Raw genomic sequence first — 25,190 nt, 5'->3', positions numbered from 1 at the left:
TCCTCCCTGCTGGGCTCTGGGAACCTCTTGGTTCCCTGGCATCTGGGATTTTCTAGTGACTATGCCCAGTTCCCCTTCCCCCACTGCTATTCTCCTCCTCTCAAATTCCTGACCCTCTGTATATCTCCCTCTTCTCTCTCTCCCTTCCAGATTCCTCTCTCCCTCTACTTCCTGAAATTATTTTCTTCTCCCTTCTGAGTAAGACTGTAGTATTTACACTTTGGTGTGTTCTTCTTTCTTCTAGGTTTTAATATGGTCTGTGAGTTGTATTGTGGGTATTCCAAGCTTCTTTTGTGCTAATATCCACTTATCAGTGAGTACATACCATGTGTGTTCTTTTGTGACTGGATTACCTCACTCAGGATGATATTTTCAAGTTCTATCCATTTGCCTTCGAATTTCATGAAATCATTATTTTTAATAGCTGAGTAGTACTCCACTGTGTAAATGTACAACATTTTCTGTATCCATTCCTCTGTTGAGGGACATCTGGGTTGTTTTCAGCTTCTGGCTATTATAAATAAGACTGCTATGATAAACAACTTCAATAAAGTGGATGGATATAAAATTAACTCAAACAAATGAGTAGCTTTCTGCTTCTCAAAGAATAAACAGGGATGAGAAAGAAATTAGGGAAATGACACCCTTCACAAGAGTCACGAATAATATAAAATATAATATAGAGTTGGAGTGACTCTAACCAAGCACGTGAAATATCTGTGTAACAAGAACTTCAAATCTCTGAAGAAATAAATTGAAGAAGATCTCAGAAGATGGAAAGATCGCCCATGCTCATGGATCAGCAGGATTAACATAGTAAAAGTGACCATCTTACCAAAAGCAATCTACAGATTCAGTGCAATCCCCATCAAAATTCTAACAATTCTTCACAGAGATAGAAAGAGCAATTCTCAGTTTTATCCAGAATACCAAAAAACTCAGGATAGCAAAAACCATTCTCAATAATAAATGAAATTCTGGAGAAATCACCATCCCTGGTCTTAAGCTATACTACAGAACAATAGTGATAAAAAAAAAAAAAAAACAACATGGTATTTGTACAGAGAGAGGCAGGTAGATCAATGGAATATAGTTGAAGACCCAGAAATAAACCCAAACAACTTTGGTCACTTGATCTTTGACAAAGGGTTTAAAATCATCCAGTGAAAAACAGACAGCATTTTCAACAAATGCTGGTTCAACTGCTGTTTGGCAGGTATAAGAATGTGTCATATCTTTATTTAAATTGCATTGCAAGGCATAGTGTATAAGTGTCATGACAGAAACTGAAGAAAGGGGTCAGCACTTAAGAGACAATACTGGGAAGGACTTGGATCCTTGACTCCCAGAGCACACTTGGTCACTCAAAAAAACATCTATAGCTCCTGTTTCGGAGATCTCACACTTTCTCCTTTCTTCCATTTGCACAGGGTAAACACTGTGAAAAGACATATATCATGAAGCCAAAATAATCATACACATAAAACAAATACAGAGGTCATCAGATAAAATAAAAAGTAAAAGTGCCATGACATGCTAATTTCAAACAAAAATGAAAGAAAATACACTATACTTTATTATGTATAAAGAATGGTTTTAAATAGGGAGCTCCAAGGTAAGAAAAAAGGAAAGGTTGGATATTGGAACAGAATGTAGCTACATTTCCCACATACTCAAAGCTAATTCTGCGAACAAAGCAGTGATTAAAGGTGCTAGGTAAGATGTCCTCCAGGAAAGCTCCTGAGTCTAGGAAAGGATGGGGAGGGAAAAGAAAGGAGGACTAAAGATACCACTAGTTTTAAAAAATTACATTAATTACTTGAAGAAAATTAGAAAGAAACTAAAGTAAATTAAATTCACAAATTTAAGCAGTTAGAGTCTATCATTAAGAGCTATTTGAGCAGATTTATTTTTCAAAGCATTTTTTAAATGAATCATATAAGGTCATTCTTGGCTATATAATACAGTGTGTGATGCATGAAATGACATTACTTCAATAATTTTTACATTTTATATTAAGAATAAAACAATCTATCATTGTATTAATTCTGTTGTTATATTCATATAGACAGTTTATATTTTAGCACCAATTTTCACAATACTTATAATCCTAAGTCATAAATTATTGTAATTAAGTGATTTCTTAAAATATGTAGCAATTATAAATGTTTATGTTTTACAAAATATAATTTTGGATAACTTTTAAGTTTTCAATAACTCTTAAACTATGAATCAAGAACAAAATAGTCCTTAAGTATTTTCCATATTTTTCATAGCAATAATATCTAGTAGCTTTGAATTATTCTTTTATTCTGTTAAATAGCACCTCATATTAACTTACCACTACTGTTCAGACAATCTGAAATTATTTTTTTATCACCCATGGTTATTGTATCAGGTATAATTGGTAGGTTGAATCACACAAAATCAAATGAAAGTATTAAATATTGGACTGAACATGAAGTAGTTTTCATATAATTAACTTGAATAAAACATCTCAGCATCCTGGATAACTAAATAATTAAACAGGTCAATGTTATTATCCCCATTTTATAGATGGAATCATAGGGACAGGAATATTAAATAATTTGCTACAGCACATAGATTTAGTCAATAGCAGGGATAAATCCGAAGTAATACTCAAAATTTGCATTATGAGAAAAAGTTCAGCAGAAATTTCTGCTACATCTGTATTCTATAAAGAAAGCTAAATTGAAATTATTACAGCTCTCATTATTAATATTCATTTAGCATCAAAAATGTGCTAGGTATTATAATACACAGAGAATGAGATAAACCCCCTGGCCCCAGCCCAACAATACATCTAGTTCTCTCAACTTATTACTATTACATCCAAACGGGTGTTTTATCACCTTAATTATTTTCAAGAAATGGCACCAAGAGCAAAGAATCCAGTGAGTCTTACTGCTGAAGAAAATGTATCTCATATTTACCCAAGATACTCTCTTGTCATGAAAATGCAGACAGTATTTGAAATGCAAGCACTGTCCAAATTACTGACACCATCCTACAACAGGCAGTAGTGGGACTGTGCGCATGGTCTGAGTCTGCGGTAGAGAAAACTTTTATTTCATCCTGCATGGATGGGTTCCCATACTAAAATCTCTTCCTTTCCCATAAATAACCACCTCCAAATAACCATCACAGTTTACTCTTAGCAGGTAGGAAAGGTAAGGGCAAGGACCCCTAGTTGAGTGTCAAAAGCATAGCTGGTCATAAATCCAACTAACTCTAAGGTGTTCCATTAAAATTAAATACACTTGATAATATTGACTTATTTAAAAAAATCTTTCAAACTCAAAAATCATAGATATTGCCCATTTGAATTTCAATATTTAGCATTTATTAAAGCTGATGTGTACATTTTTGAGTATTTGTATTTGTTATTTCATGTTTTAAACACACCTTCTTTTTTTCCTGTGTTTTATGGGATTACTTAAACATCATTTCCTTTTGTACTGTCTTAAAAGTTATAAATTCTTTTGTTCTCAGAGCAACTCAAAACTATTACAGACAGATTTTTAAACTATATATTGAAATCAAGTGAATTCTATTAAAACATAACTATATGTATGTAATGAAATCCACTTATTAATCCTATAAGATTTGTCTTATTATATCCAGATTTTTAATATAAAAAGTCAAAGTTTCTATGATGAGGATATACAAAATCTTTCTATCATATATATATATGTGTGTGTGTGTGTGTGTGTGTGTGTGTGTGTGTGTGTATTTATATACCCCATAGCTATGTAATACTTAGGTCACAAATCTTATACCTTTAAATTTTGGATTGTTAAATACCGTGCAAAAAGTGAAAATATGTTCTGCCACACTCAGAAAATGTGTATGAATAACAGGGAGCTTTTATCCACCATTCCTTTTCTTCCTCCTCCTTCCCCTCCTCCTCCTTCACCTTTTCCCCCTATTCATCCTCCTAGTCATTCATAAAGAATGTGTCATTATTACATATATTATTTTAATAATTTCATTATAAAAATATACACATAAGGCAATATTTTTGTTTTGCCTATCTTTTAACCCTGTTTTGGTAGGATTAGATATCCCCAGAAAAGGAGATTTTCACCATTGTTTGTATTCAGAATTCTTTTCATCATTTTGGACAAAATTTGGGTTCACATCAGAATTGTTATGCATACTCTACCTTCTAAAGATTTGATAACCTCCCCCAAATAGTGCCTACTGTGTGGCTAGAAAGCCATGCAACTGGAGTAGCCAGTATGGAGCAAGAATTAAATAGAGACTTGTCCAAACCTTGAAAAGGCCAGCTCCTGCAGGACAGTCTTTCTCCTTTCTCTAAGTATGCAAGTTCAAGTGCACATAGACATTAAGAGCCCCACTGTTGCCACCCTTTAGACAATCAAAATGCTTGGTGGCCAAATTGCAGATTTGATTTATTCTCTACCTATACAGACATATGCAGCAATGGCATGGAATTCCTCTTCATACAAATAAAGTATTCCCAGCACCTTGGCACCAGGACATTCCCCAAGGTTTGTACAACCCTTGTTTTCCCAAATAAAGAGGAACTGCTTCACTGAAAAATCATCTCAGAGAAAGCTAATTCTCCCAGCACTCATGCAAGAGAAGAAATTACCCATGCATTGAATGAATTTTCTATAACAATCATATATTCTAGTATTTAGAAAAAGCAGTGCTATGAGAAATTATCTTAAAAATATCTAGTCATATAAGCACTTAGTACAAGCACTGTGATGTTTATACTTGTGATATTTTGTATAAAATTAAAAGATAGCTGTATTTGCTAGTCAAATATAATCATATTAGGATCAACATGAAATTTGTGTTCTATTGAATTTCCAATAATAGAGGTACCTACTTCATTATACAGTTTGTGCATTCTTCTTCAGGTATGTATTCTAGTATAAACATCCTTGTATTTAATATAGTTTCTGAAAGTGATTTCTTTAATAATTTTTATCTTGTTGCCAAAAGTTGGTTTTATTTCCTTTTCACTTGAGGGCTGGAGAGGTGGCTCAGTAGGAACATTCTTATCTACCATACATGAGCCTGAAAATTAGATCTCAAATGCCAATTAAAACATATATATTTATCACTTTAGATTAATAAGCTTGACAGTGACATACCATTTTAATATGTAATGTTTTGTACTGTGTATATTTAAGTCAAGAAAAGTCCTACCACACAAGGAGACAATGCTCTTTGAAATGTCAAGAAACATTTATAGGATCAAAGTGAGCATCTGTAGTGAAGGTTGACTCTTCAAACATAGAGACTATCATAGGTATTAAAGGCAATCATAAATACCTAAGTTTTCAAGAAAATCAGTGTTCTTGAGAAACTAATGACCTAGAAGGTTGAAGATCTCTTAGTCACCAGACTAAGCCCAACCCATGCAGACCTTGACTAGGATTTTTACAACAGGACAGATACATGCTCATCCGTCTTTCTAATTTCTATATGAAATGTTAATGAAGAACAGCCAACATTTAATACCTTCTGTAAAAATTCAAAAATCCATGTATTTGTCATTAGCAGCATTGACAGACTATTGTATATAAATGGTGTCCTTCCATTCTCTAAAATAAATATGGAGAAAAGAGGAAGAGTATAAAACACCATTTTCTGTTCAGAGAAAAAGTAAAAAGCAATAATAAAAAACAAACAACAGCAAAAAGATAGGGAAACAAGAACATAATCTCACTGAGTCTGTATCTGTCCATTATTTCATTGAAAGTTGGTTCATGCCATACTAGAAGAGACTGAGCAGGAAGAAAAATGAATTACTTACAGACAATGTATTTTTTTTATCACCGACAGCAAATAATGAAACAATCACACAGGTCACTATAGAATGGAAGCAAAGGACCCACAGGCTACAAAGACAAACTCATGGTGTTTCTTATGCATTCTAATGAAACAGTGAAGACAACTTTTATGCTGGCATATATATATATATATATATATATATATATGAAGAGATTAAAACATAAACAGACCAAAAATTATATATTCACTCATGTCATAAACTTTTTAAGTTTTTTTTATTTACACAAAAAATAAATACCCCACCCTCTAGTCCCCCACCCTCTAGTTCCCCATCCCATTCTTCCTCCCCCTTGCCTCTAAGAGCTCCATTCCCCCTGAAGGCCTCCCCCTTTTCTGGGGCCTCATGTCTCTGAAGGATTAAATGCATCTTCTCCCACAGAGGCCAGACCAAGCTGATCTCTGCTACATATGTGCCAGGGGTCATGAAGCAGCCCATGTGTGCCCCTGGTTGGTGACTCAATCTCTGGAAGCTTCCTGTGGTCTGAGTTAGTTGAGACTACTGCTCTTCCTATGAGGTTGCCTTCACCTTCACCTTCTTCAATCCTTGCTCTAATACAACCATATGGGTCCCTGACTTTAGTCCAATGATTGGGTGTAAGTATCTGCTTCTGTTCCAGTCAGCTGCAGGTAGTGCCTTTCAGAAGACAGCCATGCCAGGCTATGTCTGTAAGCAGATCATAGTATCAATAATAGTGTCAGGCCGTGGTACCATGAGATAGAACCCAAGTTGTACCCTTCATTGGACCGCCTTTCTATTAATCTCTTTTCCATTTAGGTTCCTGCAGTTCTTTTACACAGGAAGCATTCTGAGTCAGAAAGATTGGCTGAGGGTTAGTTATCCTGTCCTCCACTTGAGGCCCTATCCATCTACTGTAGCATTTGGGCTAAGGTCACCTCCATTGAATACTGAGAGTCTTTTACCTCCTCTAGGGTGTGTTTGCTTCTTTCTATTCTAGAGCTTTCAGGTATGCTGATAAGTTGCTTCTATGGGATCTCTCCCATTTCTTCATGAAGTAACTTGAGGCTATGAATTTTCCCTTAACCCTGCTTTCATTGTGTCCCATAAGTTTTGGACATGATGTGTTTTTAATTGCATTGAATTCTACAAAGTCTTGGATTTTTTTTCTCTTTTTTTATTATTATTTCTCTTCTTTTCTATTTTTTTTAAACTGAAGATTTTATTCCCCTCCAACTGTACCACATCCCATACCTACTTCCCACCCCATCTGTTCCAAGATGACACACACACACACACACACACCTCACCAGACCTCTAAATTCCCTGGGGCCTCCAGTCTTTTAAGGGTTCTCTGACTGGAACCAGACCCCACATCCAACAGTCCTCTGCTGTGTATGTCTTAGGGGCCTCATATCAGCTGGTGTGCGCTGCCTGGTTGGTGATGCATTGTCTGAGAGATCTCGGGGTTCCAGGTAAATTGAGACTGCTGGTCCTACTCTAGGGTTGCCCTCCTCCACAGCTTCTTCCAGCTTTTCCCCAAGTCAACTACAGGGGTCAGTAGCTTCTGTCCATTGGTTTGGTGCAAATATCTGCATCTGACTCTTTCAGCTGATTGTTGGGTATTTCAGAGGGCAGTCATGATAAGTCCCTTTTTGTGATTTTTTTTTAAATTTCTTCCCTAACCAAGTTATCATTGAGCAAAGGGTTGATCAGTTTCCATTAGACTGTGGGCTTTCTGTTGTTTCTGTTGTTATTGAAGTCCAGCCTTGGATCATGGTGATCTGATAGAATTCATGGGATTATTTCAATATTCGTGTATCTGTTGAGGTTTGTTTTATCTGTTTATATGGTCATCTTTAAAGAAGGTTCTGTGAGGTGCTAGGAAGAATGTACATTATCTTGTTTTGGGGTAAAATGTTCTGTACATATTTGTTAAATCCATTTGGTTCTTAAGCTCTGTTAGTTTCACTGTGTCTCTGTTTAGTTTCTGTTTCAATGACCTGTCTACTGGTGAGAATGGAGTGTTAAAATCTCCCATGATTATTGTGTGAGGTTCAATGTGTGTTTTGAGCTTTAGTAAAGTTTCTCTTATGAATGTGGGTGCCCTTGCATTTGAGGCATAGATGTTCAGAATTGAGACTTTCTCTTGGTAGATTTTTCCTTTGATATGAAATGTTCTTCCCTCTCTGTTTTGATAACTTTTGGTTGAAAATCTAGTTTATGAGATAGTAGAATGACAACTCCAAATTTTTTCTAGGACCATTTGCTTATAAGACTTTTTTCCAGCCTTCTACACTGAGGTAGAAGGCTGTCTTTGTCACTGAGATGTATTTCTTGTGTACAGCAAAGTACTGGATACTGTTTATGTATCCAGTCTGTTAGCCTACATCTTTTTATTGGGGAATTGAATCCATTAATGCTGAAAGATATTAAAGACAGAAGATCATTAGTTCCTGTTGTTTTTGTTGCTGGAGATGGTATTATGTGTGTATGATTATCTTCTTTTGGGGTTGTTGTGACATGTTTAATTTCTTGTGCTTTCTCAGGTGTAGTTTTTTTTTTTTGATTTTTTTTTAATTTTTTTATTCGATATAATTTATTTACATTTCAAATGATTTCCCCTTTTCTAGCCCCCCCACTCCCCGAAAGTCCCGTAAGCCCCCTTCTCTTCCCCTGTCCTCCCATCCACCCCTTCCCACTTCCCCGTTCTGGTTTTGCTGAATACTGTTTCACTGAGTCTTTCCAGAACCAGGGGCCACTCCTCCTTTCTTCTTGTACCTCATTTGATGTGTGGATTATGTTTTGGGTATTCCAGTTTTCTAGGTTAATATCCACTTATTAGTGAGTGCATACCATGATTCACCTTTTGAGTCTGGGTTACCTCACTTAGTATGATGTTCTCTAGCTCCATCCATTTGCCTAAGAATTTCATGAATTCGTTGTTTCTAATGGCTGAATAGTACTCCATTGTGTAGATATACCACATTTTTTGCATCCACTCATCTGTTGAGGGATACCTGGGTTCTTTCCAGCATCTGGCAATTATAAATAGGGCTGCTATGAATATAGTAGAACATGTATCCTTATTACATGGTGGGGAGTCTTCTGGGTATATGCCCAGGAGTGGTATAGCAGGATCTTCTGGAAGTGAGGTGCCCAGTTTTCGGAGGAACTGCCAGACTGATTTCCAGAGTGGTTGTACCAATTTGCAACCCCACCAGCAGTGGAGGAGTGTTCCTCTTTCTCCACACCCTCTCCAACACCTGCTGTCTCCTGAATTTTTAATCTTAGCCATTCTGACTGGTGTAAGATGAAATCTTAGGGTTGTTTTGATTTGCATTTCCCTAATGACTAATGAAGTTGAGCATTTTTTAAGATGCTTCTCCGCCATCCGAAGTTCCTCAGGTGAGAATTCTTTGTTTAACTCTGTACCCCATTTTTTAATAGGGTTGTTTGGTTTTCTGGAGTCTAACTTCTTGAGTTCTTTATATATATTGGATATTAGCCCTCTATCTGATGTAGGATTGGTGAAGATCTTTTCCCAATTTGTTGGTTGCCGATTTGTCCTCTTGATGGACAACTTACAGAAACTTTGTAATTTTATGAGGTCCCATTTGTCAATTCTTGCTCTTAGAGCATACGCTATTGGTGTTCTGTTCACAAACTTTCTCCCTGTACCGATGTCCTCAAGGGTCTTCCCCAGTTTCTTTTCTATTAGCTTCAGAGTATCTGGCTTTATGTGGAGGTCCTTGATCCATTTGGATTTGAGCTTAGTACAAGGAGACAAGGATGGATCAATTCGCATTCTTCTGCATGCTGACCTCCAGTTGAACCAGCACCATTTGTTGAAAAGGCTATCTTTTTTCCATTGGATGTTTTCAGCCTCTTTGTCGAGGATCAAGTGGCCATAGGTGTGTGGGTTCATTTCTGGATCTTCAATCCTGTTCCATTGATCCTCCTGCCTGTCACTGTACCAATACCATGCAGTTTTTAACACTATTGCTCTGTAGTATTGCTTGAGGTCAGGGATACTGATTCCCCCAGATTTTCTTTTGTTGCTGAGAATAGTTTTAGCTATCCTGGGTTTTTTGTTGTTCCAGATGAATTTGATAATTGCTCTTTCTAACTCTGTGAAGAATTGAGTTGGGATTTTGATGGGTATTGCATTGAATCTGTATAGTGCTTTAGGCAAAATGGCCATTTTAACTATATTGATTCTACCGATCCATGAGCATGGGAGGTTTTCCCATTTTTTGAGGTCTTCTTCCATTTCCTTCTTCAGAGTCTTGAAGTTCTTGTCATACAGATCTTTTACATGTTTGGTAAGAGTCACCCCAAGATACTTTATACTGTTTGAGGCTATTGTGAAGGGGGTCATTTCCCTAATTTCTTTCTCAGCCTGCTTATCCTTTGAGTATAGGAAGGCCACTGATTTGCTGGAGTTGATTTTATAACCTGCCACTTTGCTGAAGTTGTTTATCAGCTGTAGGAGCTCTCTAGTGGAGTTCTTTGGGTCACTTAGGTAGACGATCATGTCGTCTGCAAATAATGATAGTTTGACTTCTTCCTTTCCAATTTGTATCCCTTTGACCTCCTTATGTTGTCGAATTGCCCGAGCTAGTACCTCAAGTACAATATTGAAAAGATAAGGAGAAAGAGGGCAGCCTTGTCTGGTCCCTGATTTCAGTGGGATTGCTTCAAGTTTCTCTCCGTTTAGTTTGATGCTGGCTACCGGTTTGCTGTATATTGCTTTTACTGTGTTTAGGTATGGGCCTTGAATTCCTGTTCTCTCCAAGACTTTAAGCATGAAGGGATGCTGAATTTTGTCAAATGCTTTTTCAGCATCCAATGAAATGACCATGTGGTTTTGTTCTTTGAGTTTGTTTATGTAGTGGATTGTATTGATGGATTTCCGTATATTGAACCAACCCTGCATTCCCGGGATAAAGCCTACTTGATCATGGTGGATGATCATTTTGATGTGTTCTTGGATTCGGTTGGCAAGAATTTTATTGAGTATTTTTGCATCGATGTTCATAAGGGAAATTGGTCTGAAGTTCTCTTTCTTTGTTGGATCTTTTTGTGGCTTTGGTATCAGCGTAATTGTGGCTTCGTAGAAGGAATTGGGTAGTGTTCCTTCTGTTTCTATTTTGTGGAATAGTTTGAAGAGTATTGGTGTTAACTCTTCTTTGAAGGTCTGGTAGAATTCTGCACTGAAGCCATCTGGTCCTGTGCTTTTTTTGGTTGGAAGACTTTCTATGATTCCTTCTATTTCTTTAGGCATTATGGGACTGTTTAGATGGTCTAGTTGGTCCTGATTTAATTTTGGTATTTGGTATCTGTCAAGGAAATTGTCCATTTCCTCCAGATTCTCCAGTTGTGTTGAGTACAGGCTCTTGTAGTAGGATCTGATGATTTTTTGGATTTCCTCAGTTTCCGTTGTTATATCTCCCTTTTCATTTCTAAGTTTGTTAATTTGGATACTTTCTCTGTGCCCTTTGGTCAGTCTGGCTAAGGGTTTATCTATCTTGTTGATTTTCTCAAAGAACCAGTTCCTGGTTTTGTTGATTTTTTGTATGGTTCTCTTTGTTTCTACTTGATTGATTTCAGCCCTGAGTTTGATGATTTCCTGCCTTCTACTCCTCCTGGGCGAAATAGCTTCTTTTTGTTCTAGGGCTTTCAGGTGTGTCATTAAGCTGGTAATGTATGCTCTCTCCATTTTCTTTTTGGAGGCACTCAGGGCTATGAGTTTTCCTCTTAGCACTGCTTTCATTGTGTCCCATAGATTTGGGTATGTTGTGTTTTCATTTTCATTGTGTTCTAAAAAGTCTTTAATTTCTTTCTTTATTTCTTCCTTGACCAAGGTATCATTGAGTAGAGTATTGTTCAGTTTCCATGTGTATGTGGGTTTTCTGTTGTTTCTGTTGCTATTGAAGACCACTTTTACTCCATAGTGATCAGATAGGAGGCATGGGATTAGTTCTATCTTCTTATATTTGTTGAGGTCTGTCTTGTGACCAATTATATGGTCGATTTTGGAGAAGGTACCATGAGGTGCTGAGAAAAAGGTATATTCTTTTGTTTTAGGATAGAATGTTCTATATATATCGGTTAAATCTAATTGGTCCAAAGCTTCAATTAGTTTCATTGTGTCCCTGTTTAGTTTCTGTTTTCCTGATCGGTCCATTGAGGAAAGTGCAGTGTTGAAGTCACCCACAATTATTGTGTTAGGTGCAATGTGTGCTTTTAGTTTTAATAAAGTTTCTTTTACGAAAGAGGGTGCCCTTGCATTTGGGGCATAGATGTTCAGGATTGACAGTGCTTCTTTTTGTATTTTTCCTTTGACCAGCAAGAAGTGTCCCTCAGGGTCTCTTTTGATGACTTTGTGTTGAAAGTCAATTTTATCTGATATTAAAATGGCTACTCCAGCTTGTTTCCTGAGACCATTTGCTTGTAAAATTGTCTTCCAGCCTTTTACTCTAAGGTAGTGTTTGTCTTTGACCCTGAGGTGTGTTTCCTGTAAGCAGCAAAATGTAGGGTCCTGTTTACGTATCCATTCAGTTAGTCTGTGTCTTTTTATTGGGGCATTAAGTCCATTGATGTTAAGAGATATTAAGGAATAGTAATTGTTACTTCCTATCATTTTTGACGTTATTTTTTAAATGTGAATGCTTAACTTCTTTTGGGTTTGATGCAAGGTTACTATCTTGCTTTTTCCAGGGTGAAGTTTCCCTCCTTGTATTGGTGTTGTCCTCCTATTATCCTTTTTAGGGCCGGGTTTGTGGATAGATATTGGGTAAACTTGGTTTTGTCATGAAATATCTTAGTTTCTCCATCTATGGTGATTGAGAGTTTTGCTGGATATAGTAGTTTTGGTTGGCATTTGTGTTCTCTTAGAGTCTGCATGAGATCTGCCCAGGACCTTCTAGCCTTCATAGTCTCAGGTGAAAAGTCTGCTGTGATTCTGATAGGTCTTCCTTTATATGTTACTTGGCCTTTTTCTCTTACTGCCTTTAGTATTCTTTCTTTGTTTAGAACATTTGGTGTTTTGATTATTATGTGACGGGAAGTATTTCTGTTCTGGTCCAGTCTGTTTGGAGTTCTGTAGGCTTCTTGTATATTCATGGGCATCTCTCTCTTTAGGTTAGGGAAGTTTTCTTCCATAATTTTATTGAAGATATTTGCTGGCCCTTTAAGTTGTAAATCTTCACTCTCATCTATGCCTATAATCCTTAGGTTTGGTCTTCTCATTGTGTCCTGGATTTCCTGGATATTTTGGGTTACAAGCTTTTTGCATTTTGCATTTTCTTTAACTGTTGAGTCCATGGTTTCTATGGAATCTTCAGCATCTGAGATTCTTTCTTCTATCTCTTGTATTCTGTTGTTGATATTTGCATCTCTGTCCCCTGATTTCTTCCCAAGGCTTTCTATCTCCAAAGTTGTCTCCCTTTGAGTTTTCTTAGTTGTTTCTACTTCTGATTTTAGATCCTGGATGGTTTTGCTTAGCTCCTTCACTTGCATGTTTGTGTTTTCTTGTAATTCTTTAAGAGATTTTTGTGTTTCCTCTTTCATGAGCTCAGCCTGTTGACCAAAGTTCTCCTGTATTTCTTTAAGAGATTTTTGTGTTTCGTCTTTCATGACCTCAGCCTGTTGACCAAAGTTCTCCTGTATTTCTTTAAGTGTTTTTTGCATTTCCTCCTTGTTGGCTTTTGTATTCTCCTGGATTTCTTTCAATGATTTTTGTGTTTCCCTTGCAAGGGCTTCTAACTTTTGATCCATTTTCTCCTGAATTTCTTTATGTATGTCCTTCATGTGTTCCTGTACCAGCATCATGACCAGTGATTTTAAATCCAAATTTTGTTTTACTGGTGTGATGGGGTATCCAGGACATGTTGGTAGAGGAGAATTGGGTTCAGATGTTGCCATATTGCCTTGATTTCTGTTAGTGACGTTCCTGCGTTTGCCTTTTGCCATCTAGTTCTCACTGGTGTTAGTTTTTCTTGTCAGTGCTGGACTCACCAGTGCAAGCTGCCCCTTCCCAGTTGGCCTCTGGTGCACAGCTTACCTCCTGCGCTGCTTGTAGACGGGGTGCTGCTGCCCAGGCTGTTCAGATCCCAAAGCAGGTACCCGAAGGCTCCAGCTGGGGCCCGCTGGATTCACTAGAGCACACTGACTTCTCCCAGCTGGCCGCCCGGAAACCCAGCTAGCCACTTGCAGGACTTGGAGATGTGGTGCTGCCTCCCAGGCTGATCTGGGCAGCAGAACTCCCAACCGGGTTGGTGCACACAAGGCTAGCCTAGCTGCTCAGGCCCTGCGTCTAGGCAAAAGCCTGGCAGGCCAGTGTCGGTGCAAAGTTCCCCTCAGCTGTGGGTGTTAATTGGGTGTGTCAGGTGGCTAGGATGGTGGTGTGCGTGAGTTCCCTGAGAGTGCTGGGAGAGTCTGCTGGGCTAACAACCTCCTGGCTGGGTCAGCACACAGATGGCCCAACGAGCAGCCCAGGGCCTGGGGGCAGTCCAGGGCCTGACCGTATGAGACCCCTGCTATGTCCTCCTTGGGCTATGCCTGTTAGCTGGTTTGGTTTTGCCTGCTAGGTCTCTCTGGCTTCCTGTAGGCAAAATGGCGGTGGTGCGCAAACTGGCCCGGATCAACAACCTCCTGGCCAGGTTGGCACAAAGATGGCCCACCGAGCAGCCCAGGGCCTGGGGGCAGTCCAGGGCCTGACCATCTGAGACCCCTGCTATGTCCGCCTTGGGCTATGCCTGTTAGCTGGTTTGGTTTTGTCTGCTAGTCTCTCTGGCTTCCTGTAGGCAAAATGGCAGCGGTGCGCGCCGGCCCGGGCAAACAAGCTCCTGACTGGGTCAGCACACAGATGGCGCGCCGGCCCGGGCAAACAAGCTCCTGACTGGGTCAGCACACAGATGGCCCACCGAGCAGCCCAGGACCTGGGGGCAGTCCAGGGCCTGACCGTCTGAGACCCCTGCTATGTCCGCCTCGGGCTATGCCTGTTAGCCGGTTTGGTTTTGCCTGCTAGGTCTCCCTGGCTTCCCTTAGGCAAAATGGTGGTGGTGTGCGCACCGGCCCGGGAGGAAAAAAACCTCCTGGCCGGGTTTGCACCCCGGTGGACCCCCGATCAGCCCAGGGCCTGGGTGCAGGCCAACGCCCGTCGGGCTTAGACCCCCGCGATGTTGGTCTCGGGTTATATTTGCGTACCTCAGTCTGATTTCTCTGGCGACCGAGAACCAATATGGAGCCCACGTAACTGACTGGCGGGAGGCAGAGTTCTGATGTGGCTTCTGTGTAGTGAAAGGCACCATAAATCCGCCGCTGCTTGCAGCCTGGCTGGCCAGCGATGGCCAGTGGTCGTGGGCGCCGGGTCTGCCTGGACCCTGTCTGCTTGGTTCTACTGCTGATGGCCCTTCCTCTGGACCAGCCGCTGCTGCTGCTGCTGCTGCTGCTGCTGCTGCTGCTGCTGCTGCTGCTGCTGCTGCTGCTGCTGCTGCCACCGCCGCTCTGGGCTTAATTTCTTGTGCTTTCTCAGGTGTAGTTACTCTCCTTGTTTTGGAGATTTCCTTCCAGTATCCTCTGTAGGGCTGAAATACTAGAAATATATTGTTTAAATTTGGTTTTGTCATAGAATATCTTGTTTTCTCCATTTATATGGTAATTGAGAGGTTTAATGAGTACAATAGCCTGGGCTGACATTTGTGTTCTCTTGGAGTCTAGATGACATCTGTCCAGGATCTTCTGGCATTTAGAATCTCTATTGAGAAATCTGGTGTAAATCTGATAGTTCTGCCTTTATATGTACCTTGGCGTTTCCCCTTATAGCTATTAATATTCTTTATTTTTATATCACTTAGTTTTTTGATTATTATGTGATGAGAGGATTTTCTTTTCTGGTTCAATCTATTTGGTGTTCTGTAAGCTGCTTAAATATTTGTGGCCATCCTTTACTTTAGGTTGGGGAAGTTTTCTTCTATGTGTTTGTTGAAGATATTTTCTGGCCCTTTGAGATGGGGTTCTTCACCCTCTTCTATTCCCATTATTCTTAGTTATGATCTTTTCATTATGTCTTGATTTTCCTGGTTATTTTGGGTTAGGAGCTTTTTACACTTTCTATTTTCTATGATATCATCTATGCCTGAGATTCTCTCTTCGATTTCTTGTATTCATTGATGATGCTTGCCTTTGTAACTACTGATCTCTTTTCTAAGTTGTTCATCTCCAGGGTTGCCTCTGTTTGTGTTTTCTTTATTGTTTCTATTTCCATTTTTAGTTCTTGAACCATTTTGTTCAATTCCTTCACCTGCTTGATTGTATTTTCCTGAATTTCTTTAAGGAATTTATGTTTTCTCTTAAAGGGCTTTTACCCTCTGCCTGTGTTTTCCTATATTTCTTTAAGGAAATTATTTATATTCTCCTTAAAGGCTTCTATCATCTCATGAAATAGGATCATTATCTTGCTTTTCGGGTGTGTTGGGTTACCCAGCACTTGTTGTGTTAGGAAAACTGGGTTCTGGTATGGCCAAATTTTATTGGGATCTGTCATATAATCTGGCACTTGCCTCTTGCCATCTTGTTTCTCTGGTGCTAACTGGTCTAGGTGTCTCTGTTTGGAGCCAGTCTTCTTGGAGGCAGTCAGTACTGTATCTGGTTAGAGTGGGCCTCATGTGTCTCTGATTAAGGAAGATTTTCTGTGTCCCTGGTTACTATGGAGCTCCTCGGAGGCAGACCGTCTGTGGCCCTAGTTACTGTGGACCTCTTGGGAGGCAGACAGGTTGTAAGGTGTGGGAGGGTATCTGGCCAGGGTAGGGAAGCAGACTAATAGGAATGTGAAGCTCTGGATGGAGATTATGTCCCATGTCAGCTGGGTTCTTTGGTGGTAGGTTATGAGTGGATATTGAGTGATGATCTTATGGTAGGGAAGCAGACCAGAAGGGTATTATAAACTTGTAGTTCATTCAATTCATTGATGTTTGTATAATTAAATTCATTTCAACAAATTGCAGCATGTGACTTATTTGAAGCAGAAATAAAACATATATTATTCTTTGTGAACTTGCTAAATAAAGCTATCTGTGGAGAAATTTTAATCCACCAGCATGATTACTCTCTCTGGAATACAGACACACTTTTAGTATACATGTTTAATCCCAAACAACAAAGGTAAAGTTAGTTTGTGGAGGGAAGCAGCCATATTTGAAAGTGCCATCTAATTAAGGTGGAGACAAGGTAATCAATCAGAGCAAGTTTTGACAAAATGAGTTAGAGATAGGATACAGCCAACTCTCACGAGAACAGGTAAAGAAGGTTAATGAAGAGCAATGAAGAAATAGTCCTGTTCAGTCAGTTAGGAGTTGGCTTCACTTCAGCCAGTTCGGTTGAGTTCAGGTAAGGCAGTTAAAGTAGTTGGAAGTCAGTGCAGTGAGTGCAGTGCAATAGAATTAAGTTTGTTTTTTGAGTTCAGAGACAGGTAACAGAGGAAATAAACTAGACGGAGGTGAAGACAGAACAAGCCAGAGAATGGGAAGGAGCCAGATTAGGCCACATTGCCAAAGTTAGTTTGAGGCCAAGCAGAGCAACACTGAAAATAGCCATATTGAATCAATCAACATGGAGAGAAGTTTGAGCCAGAACAGCTAAGTTGAGTCAAACAGCCAAAGTTCAGAAAGAGCTAGATGGGGTGAATTTACTCAGAAATAAGCCACTGAAACAACAATTACATCAGGAGAATAGGTTACTTTTACAGTTATGAATGCTGTTCTGTTAATCCTTCATTTTCTGTAACCTTTCAAAATAAATCAAAGACCAAGTGTAGCAAACATAAATTATAACCATATGATAATGTAGCTCTACATATACCAAATAAATATAAAGTGAATTTAATACTAATTAATTTTAACCAATGATATTTTCAAAAGGCTATATGTTTTAAAATTACTGTTTGTAATATATGTTGAAATATGCATTATGTGATGTGCAGAGTATTTTCTTGCCAGTAGACAGAACTCCACAGCTCACACTGAGATGAGGGGAGGCATGCTAAAGGAAATAGTTTGCGCAAGTATGAGCAGAGCAAGATGCTACAACTAGTGAATCAGGGAAATAGTAATACTTTGGAGAATGTCCAGATGACTACCATTATCTATTCTGCATGGTTTTAATGAGATTTCATGAAGTATTTGCAAAAAAAAAAAAAAAAGTAGCTCGACATTTGAGAAATTAATAGGGGAGGTCTTAGTTCCTTTTTGTTGTCTCCCTTTTGTGGTATTCCAGGAGCCATCTTAGATCTAATGCCATGTTTGCCAGTTCATAGAGATCCCAATAGGGGAAGACTGAAGGAGCTGAAGAGATTTGCAACCCCATAGGAAGAACAACAATATTAGTCAACCAGGACCCCTCCCCCCCAGAGATTCTAAGAACTAAATGACCAACCAAAGAATACACATAGACCAATGGTTCTATCCACATATGTAGCAGAAGATGGCCTTATCTGGCATCAGTGGGAGGGGAGGCTCTTGATCCTGTGAAGGCTTGTTGTCCTAGCATAGGGTAATGCTAGGGTGGTGAGGTGGGAGTGGGTGGGTGAATGGGGGAGCACCATCACAGAAGCAGGGAAGAGGGGTTGGGATAGGGGGTTTTTGGAGGGGAAAACCAGGAAAGGGGATAACATTTGAAATGTAAATAAATAAAATTACATAAATAAATAAATAAATAAATAAATAAATACTCTTTGAGGAGTCTCAGGAGCCTCCATCTTACCATTTCCTTCATAAGGTTGGCCTCCACACCACCCACAGAACTGTATAATAAATGCTTTCTCCCCTAAGTGTTGTTGAGATATTTTACACATCAACAGAAACCCAATTAGAACAACTAATTAACAAGCGCCTGGAAGATTAAGATTAAGATACCCTAAGCTAAACATTAGAAACTGAACCAGATTATTCAGAGAAAGATTTCTTTATGCTTCAGACATATAAATGTTAACTTACACATTTAATAACATCTACTGAATACAAATCTAGGGTAGTTAATCCATTAGATATGGTGTGGTATAGTCCTCCACTCAAGAAACTTAGACTTTATCAGTGTTAAAATTAGTCTGTACAAAGTGTTAGGAGTTTAAATGAAAGGAAAGATATTTTGTTCCTGGAATATTCTGAAAATTCTCAGAAGAAAAGCATTTTAGAGATTTTTGAAGAGATATCTGAAAAATGAACAGATACTGTAGGAGCCTAGGTCATGGAACGCTGTGGGTAAAGCCTTACATAGAGAGAGCAGGTAAAAGGGATAGTGAAGGGTAACTGGGTGTACTGTGCGTGCTAATTATTATGTAAAAAATAATTGGGAAGCCACAATGAGAGTCCAGAGTAAGCTGGGTCCAGCAGAATAAAAGGGTTCCCATCCCAAGGATAGAAGATGAAAGCCAAGCTTCTGCTCAAACATGGTAAGAGTGGAGATGTTAAGGAGCTGGTAAATGCTGTGATGACAGTGGTCTGCTAGATCCAGGGATGAGTAGGACTTGCACACCTCACTTATAGAGAACCAGGTTAACAATAGCATTTTCTTCATCTCTTACCATGAGGTTGCAGTCAATTCAAATAGCTAACTAGGACAGCTACATGTTTGTTCTTCAAAAGGAAATGATTTCATTATAAAGAAAGACTGTTCTCTAATAGATCTGGACAAGTTAAAAAAATCATTCCAGTCATAATTAGTCAACATTAATTATTTCTTCCATTGTGGAGTCATGTTTGAGACAAAGGAATAATATTTGTATATACTATAAACATATAAAATAAAAATTATTATACCCAATGTAACATTTTCCTTTTCTTTTACACTGAAATCAGCTTCCATAGGAATTTATCTTGAGAGAATTAACTCATGGATATTCACATATGTAAGTGACATATCTGAGTGTAAGTGGAAGAAAAAAGAAAAATAGCTAATTCATCCATTTAAATCATTAAACATATGACCCAAGGTCATACTATATAGTTATAGCATAGAGCCCTGATGTGTTATTGTAAATGTGCATTGCTAATCAATGGTAGTAGAGCCATATGTGAGTCAAACAGAAAATATTAAAAATATTCACACACAGACAAGCAGAGGTGATTTATACAAACCAAAATATAATGGGGAAGGAAGAAAAATTACAGGGGGCTTTAAGGTACCAGGTACCAAGAAGCTGGGCAATTAGAAACCTTTCAGTTGCTTTGGTATACTGTTATCCATTGTTCCCAAAAGCTAAACTTGCAAAAGTTACTAGCTTTTTAAATTTTTTCAAGAATTACTAAGTTGATAGCCTTTATATTAAAGATACACGGGTGTTTGTGTGAACAGAATTTTATGAACAAGTGATTAGTACATTTTGCTGTTTCCTTGACCTCAGAAGTGCCTCACTTGAATATTATGCCTCCACTAGTAGCCTGACTGCATCCTTCTTTTTTTTATATATTTTTATTTTCTATATTCTTTGTTTACATTCCAATAAGCTTTGGAAGCCTGCTTAACTGCTGTCCTAGTATGTCTCCCCACATAGATCCAACTAGCTGAGCGTTGTGAGTATATAATGTAAATACACACATAAGAGTTTGCAACTACTTTTGTTCCATCACATCATATAATTGGATGTATCAGATGGTAGACTATTTGTTTCAGTGATTTCTCCTCCCCTGAAATTACCTGATTAAACCAAATCATGAAATTTAAAATATATATCTATATTCTAGAAATTTTAAATTAAAGACCTAATGCATCTCGATGACAATATTATTTATCTAATTATTGTGCATTGATGTATACTGAGCTAAGTCCAGTAATAAAATAAGGTGTTCCAGACATAAAAATTAATCAAAGTAGATAAGATCTCTGACAGTAACTTTGGGCTAATGAGAAGACATAGAATTAGTAGATTGTTCTTAGACCCCAAAATTGGTGAACCACATCTGGAAGACAGGCTCCAAGCAGAATGGATATTGAAATGAGGCTCACTGAATTAGTTGACTAAGTTCATTGCCTTTATTTTATTTATTTATTTATTTATTTATTTATTTATTTATTTAATGAAATAACTGAAGAAAAACTGAAATGAAGACAGGGCAGCAGATGGTTTCTGATTCAGACAGAAAGTATTATCTGAAAATAGAGGATGTAAATCCATTAAAAATGACAAGGACAAAGGCAGGAGAAAGTGGCATTGCTTTTCATCTTATAGTATTTTTCTATTCATTCTATGAACACTGCTGAAGTAAAATATGATGCAATTTGAATAAAATAATGCCCAGCATGTCAGATGTATTCTTCCACCATGTTTCCTTGATCTTCATTATTGAACTGATGGCAAGCACCACAGAAATAATATAGAGAAAAGTTACTTCCATACCAGTCATCATTACCTAACAGCAGATAAATCTTCTGTCTGGATACACATTTATTGGATACACAGAAAAATGAAATGTGTTTACTTTGGTGTAATCATGAATATTGATGATGATCTATGATGCTCACCTGGCGAGGTTCTCATGCGTGTCTCCTTCTTATGTAGCAGGTGGTAATGTAGTGCTGTAATTCATAGCAGGACCATCACTTCTCCCTTGTTATCATTCTCAGCTCAGTCATTCCAAGCACACATTCGACAGTATCCTCGGGATGCTCAGTTCCCACATCCAAATGAACTGTGAAGCAAGTCTCTATCAACCTTAGCTATCAACATGTGCTCCATTCCTTTTAAATTAAATATTTAACTTTTTCACACAGAGAAAAAGAATTTGATTTTTATATCCTCTATTGCCACCAAGGCCTACTAACCTAGACTCATTTTCGGTTTATTATGATGAAGCAAATTATAGGCAGTTTGTACCAAGTCTATTTTCCTTCGAACCCTGTCACTTATTGTGGAAGGTCCAATCATAAATGTGGAATGTAAAATGTCCCTCATAAGCTCATGTACTTGAACGCTTGGTCCAATTGGTGGTGTGGTTTGGGGGAGGTAATGTTTAGGAGGTGGAGGGAGACGTCTTCAAAATCTTACTACCTAACCTCACTTCCGGGTCACTTCCGGGTCATTCTCTCCTTCCGTACTGCAGATGCATTTAGGTGCGCCATTTTCATGCTCCTTGCCACTATGGCTTCCCCACCTGCTGGGCTGTAACCCCTCTGGAAGAGGAAGGCAAGGTAAAGCTTAAGCAACTGGAGTTGCTTTTGCCCAGGTGTTTAATCCTAGCATTAGAAAAGAAACTAAGACATTTTCTTTGACTTCAAAGTATAAACATTGATTTTTCTTGACAACTTACTTGGCAACAGTTCAGGTCTTTTACTGCTCTTACCAAAGACCACGGGCACTATGGATTATACCCAAGTCAACAGGAGCAATCTGATCAATGGTCTCTTCTTGTTGCGTTGATATATAAAGAGGCATATAAGGATAGTTTAAGCTGCAACTTACTTTTATTTATCACTAGCTATGTAATCTTTGTGTGATTGATAAACATATTTGTTTATGCTTCAACATTTAAATAATGATCTAATAATTTTGGAAAGCTACTACACTTTCATCAATAAATCAAAGCTTTTATATATTTATATATATAAAGCTTTTATATTTATATGTGTATATAAAGTGTTATATATGTATATTTTGTATATGTATATATTTATATATAAATATTGTGTATATGTATGTCTACACCCATATATATATATATGTATATATATATATATATATCAGAAAAATATATCAGAAAAGGTTAAAATAATTGGGAAAGAAAAACTTATTAAGCAAGTAGAATGGACATATTTGGCAATTGGTAAGAAAATGCTATGGTAATAATTAGGGTGGTAAGAATAAGCTAGGCTCTTCTAAAGTAAAACACATGTTCCATAAGTAATTAATTTGGTATAATGATCCAAATCAAAAGAAAATTAATAGTAACATGACCTTAGTATTTCTTAAAAGTAATCATAAAAGAAACAAAAATGCAATTGAATTAAAATCTTTTTTATAGCTTTAGTTTTTGGTCATTAATAGTGAAACTATCAATTCCATTTTCTCTTAGAGGATATGTTATCAAAGTAAAGCAAACTACAAATCCCCAGGAGTTTACTTCTAAAGTTTGGTTTTGTATTTTATGCTTATTCTGATTTCATTTCATTTAGGTTTTGCTTTTTTTTTTTTTAAATAGAAAAATACTGAGACAGAGAGGTCACTGACATCAAAGGGGGGAAGGACATTGCTATGTTACATAAATATTAAATAATCAATGTACTTGAGCATTTCACATTCCACTCTTTACAGGAAAATTACTGCTCCAAACCTGGAAATGACGGATGTCTCATTGAGAAAGTGAAGTGCACTATAGCTCAGTATACCTTGAGCATGAAATTAAGCCCTTAGTGTTCAAGCACTTTCAAACAATAAGGCCTAAACACAGGCAACCTAAGTTTTTGATGAACAACATAGCAGACAGCTGCAATTTCATTGTTACCAGGGAGCCAACCTTACACCAATCTTTCATTAGGCTCAACCCAAGTCCCCAGCTGCAAATGAATGCCGTCATTATGATATTTGTATGTCTGGATTTATTCAAGCTTGACTAAGCTAATAGTCCATAATATATTTTTGGGATCCCTGTTTATACTTTTTAAAGTTTGATCTAATTTAACTAGCTTTTTGCCAGAAGGATAAACTATCAGATGCTAAAATAATTTCACTATATAAAGCCTACTACTAAAATAGTAGTAAGAGGCATTCCCTGAGAAGCCCATAGTTTCTGCGGCACTTGCTTCTGTGGTATTTCTTCTCTGATTCTAGTAGCATGGGCCTGATATTACACAGTACACATCTAATCAATCAATAATTTTCCTTATTTGTTTTGTTGGACTGAATTTCAGTCAAGCATTTTTACCATGGTTCACTTACAAATTAATAAAAGTAAAATAGATTCTAGAAATCTATATTAAAAGTATAGGTGATGTGATAGAAAAAATACGAACATTTATTCCTTAGTTTGGTGAAAATTTACCATTTCAGGACAAGCCTAGACATCTGTCCTAGGCAGTTGTCAGTCACAAGCGGCTTGGCATTACAGGAGCCTCACTCATGGAAAACCTCTCCTTAACCCATGCTTTCACAATTTCTGTGGAGGAAAGAATAGTACCAGACACAAGGAGTGCATATCACTTCACATCTCACATCACTTCTCAAAGTCAGAGGCATCTCAAGCAGTGTGTTCCAGAAACTGAAGAAACACACTCATTAGTGCTTCTAATCCTTGGCAAACCATCTAAACAATACATTTGTTATAGCTCGCCAAACTGAATTTAAGGTCACAAGATCATCAAATAACAGATTTGATATTATTGTTGTTCATTAGTTTTACAAATAACTTCATGAAATTGGTGTCTCATGAAAAGTACAGCTTTTTACCTGGTTTTATAATATCAGAATATACTGGTACATTTTTTTTTAACAGCGTGTATGTGTGTCTGTGTTGTGTGTGTATCTCTGTGGTATGTGTGTGTGGTGTGTGCCTGTCTGTGTGTCTGTGGTGTGTCTGTGTGTGTGTGTGCATTCACATATGTGCATGAGTGCACACATGCACGTGTGTGTGTGTGTGTGTGTGTGTGTGTGTGTATTGTTATTACCACCAGGCTATGCTGTTAGAGGACAACTTGAAGGAGTCTTTTCCTTCCTTCAGGTTGTCAGATTTAGCAGTGATCACTATTACCCACGGAACCATCTTACAGGGCCAATATTTTTTGATGTTTTAAAGCAAAAATCCCAAGATTGTACTAACTTCTAGCTCTTCTAAGAATAATAATTTCAATCTCAAGAAATGGTAATTAAGTGTTATAACTTGATAAATTATAGTTATGAACATAAAGGCTAAGATTCTAAGATGTTTTACTCATTTTACATATTAAAATAGTATACTTCCAGAACACATGACATTATTTAAAGAATTATTTAGACATACATATTCTCAACACATGGGCTAACTGGACCTGACTCCTTACATCTCATAACAATAAAATAGTGTCACAGTGGCCAGACTTAAAACTGTGGACCTTGGGCTGCATTCTGGGAGATCAGGGTAATGGTCATATTAAGATGCTAGGGGCATTGTTTGGATGAACTTCTCTCAGTCCACAGAAATAAAGACAGGTCTTTACTACTGTCCTGCTACAGTCTCAGAACTTAGAGTTCTATAAGAGTGTAAAGGAAATGAAATATTTTCTTGTTTTTCACTGTTTGCATAATATTGTTTGATATTATTTTGAAAGATAAGCCTGTGACTGTTAATTTTGATTTTTAACTTGACGGGATCTGTAAGCTTCTAAGAGGTATACTTCTGGATGGATATGTCAT

The sequence above is a fragment of the Apodemus sylvaticus genome, chromosome 1 (assembly GCF_947179515.1).
Source record: "Apodemus sylvaticus chromosome 1, mApoSyl1.1, whole genome shotgun sequence".
Lineage (NCBI taxonomy): Eukaryota > Metazoa > Chordata > Mammalia > Rodentia > Muridae > Apodemus > Apodemus sylvaticus.
Note: the sequence above shows the minus strand (reverse complement) of the source record.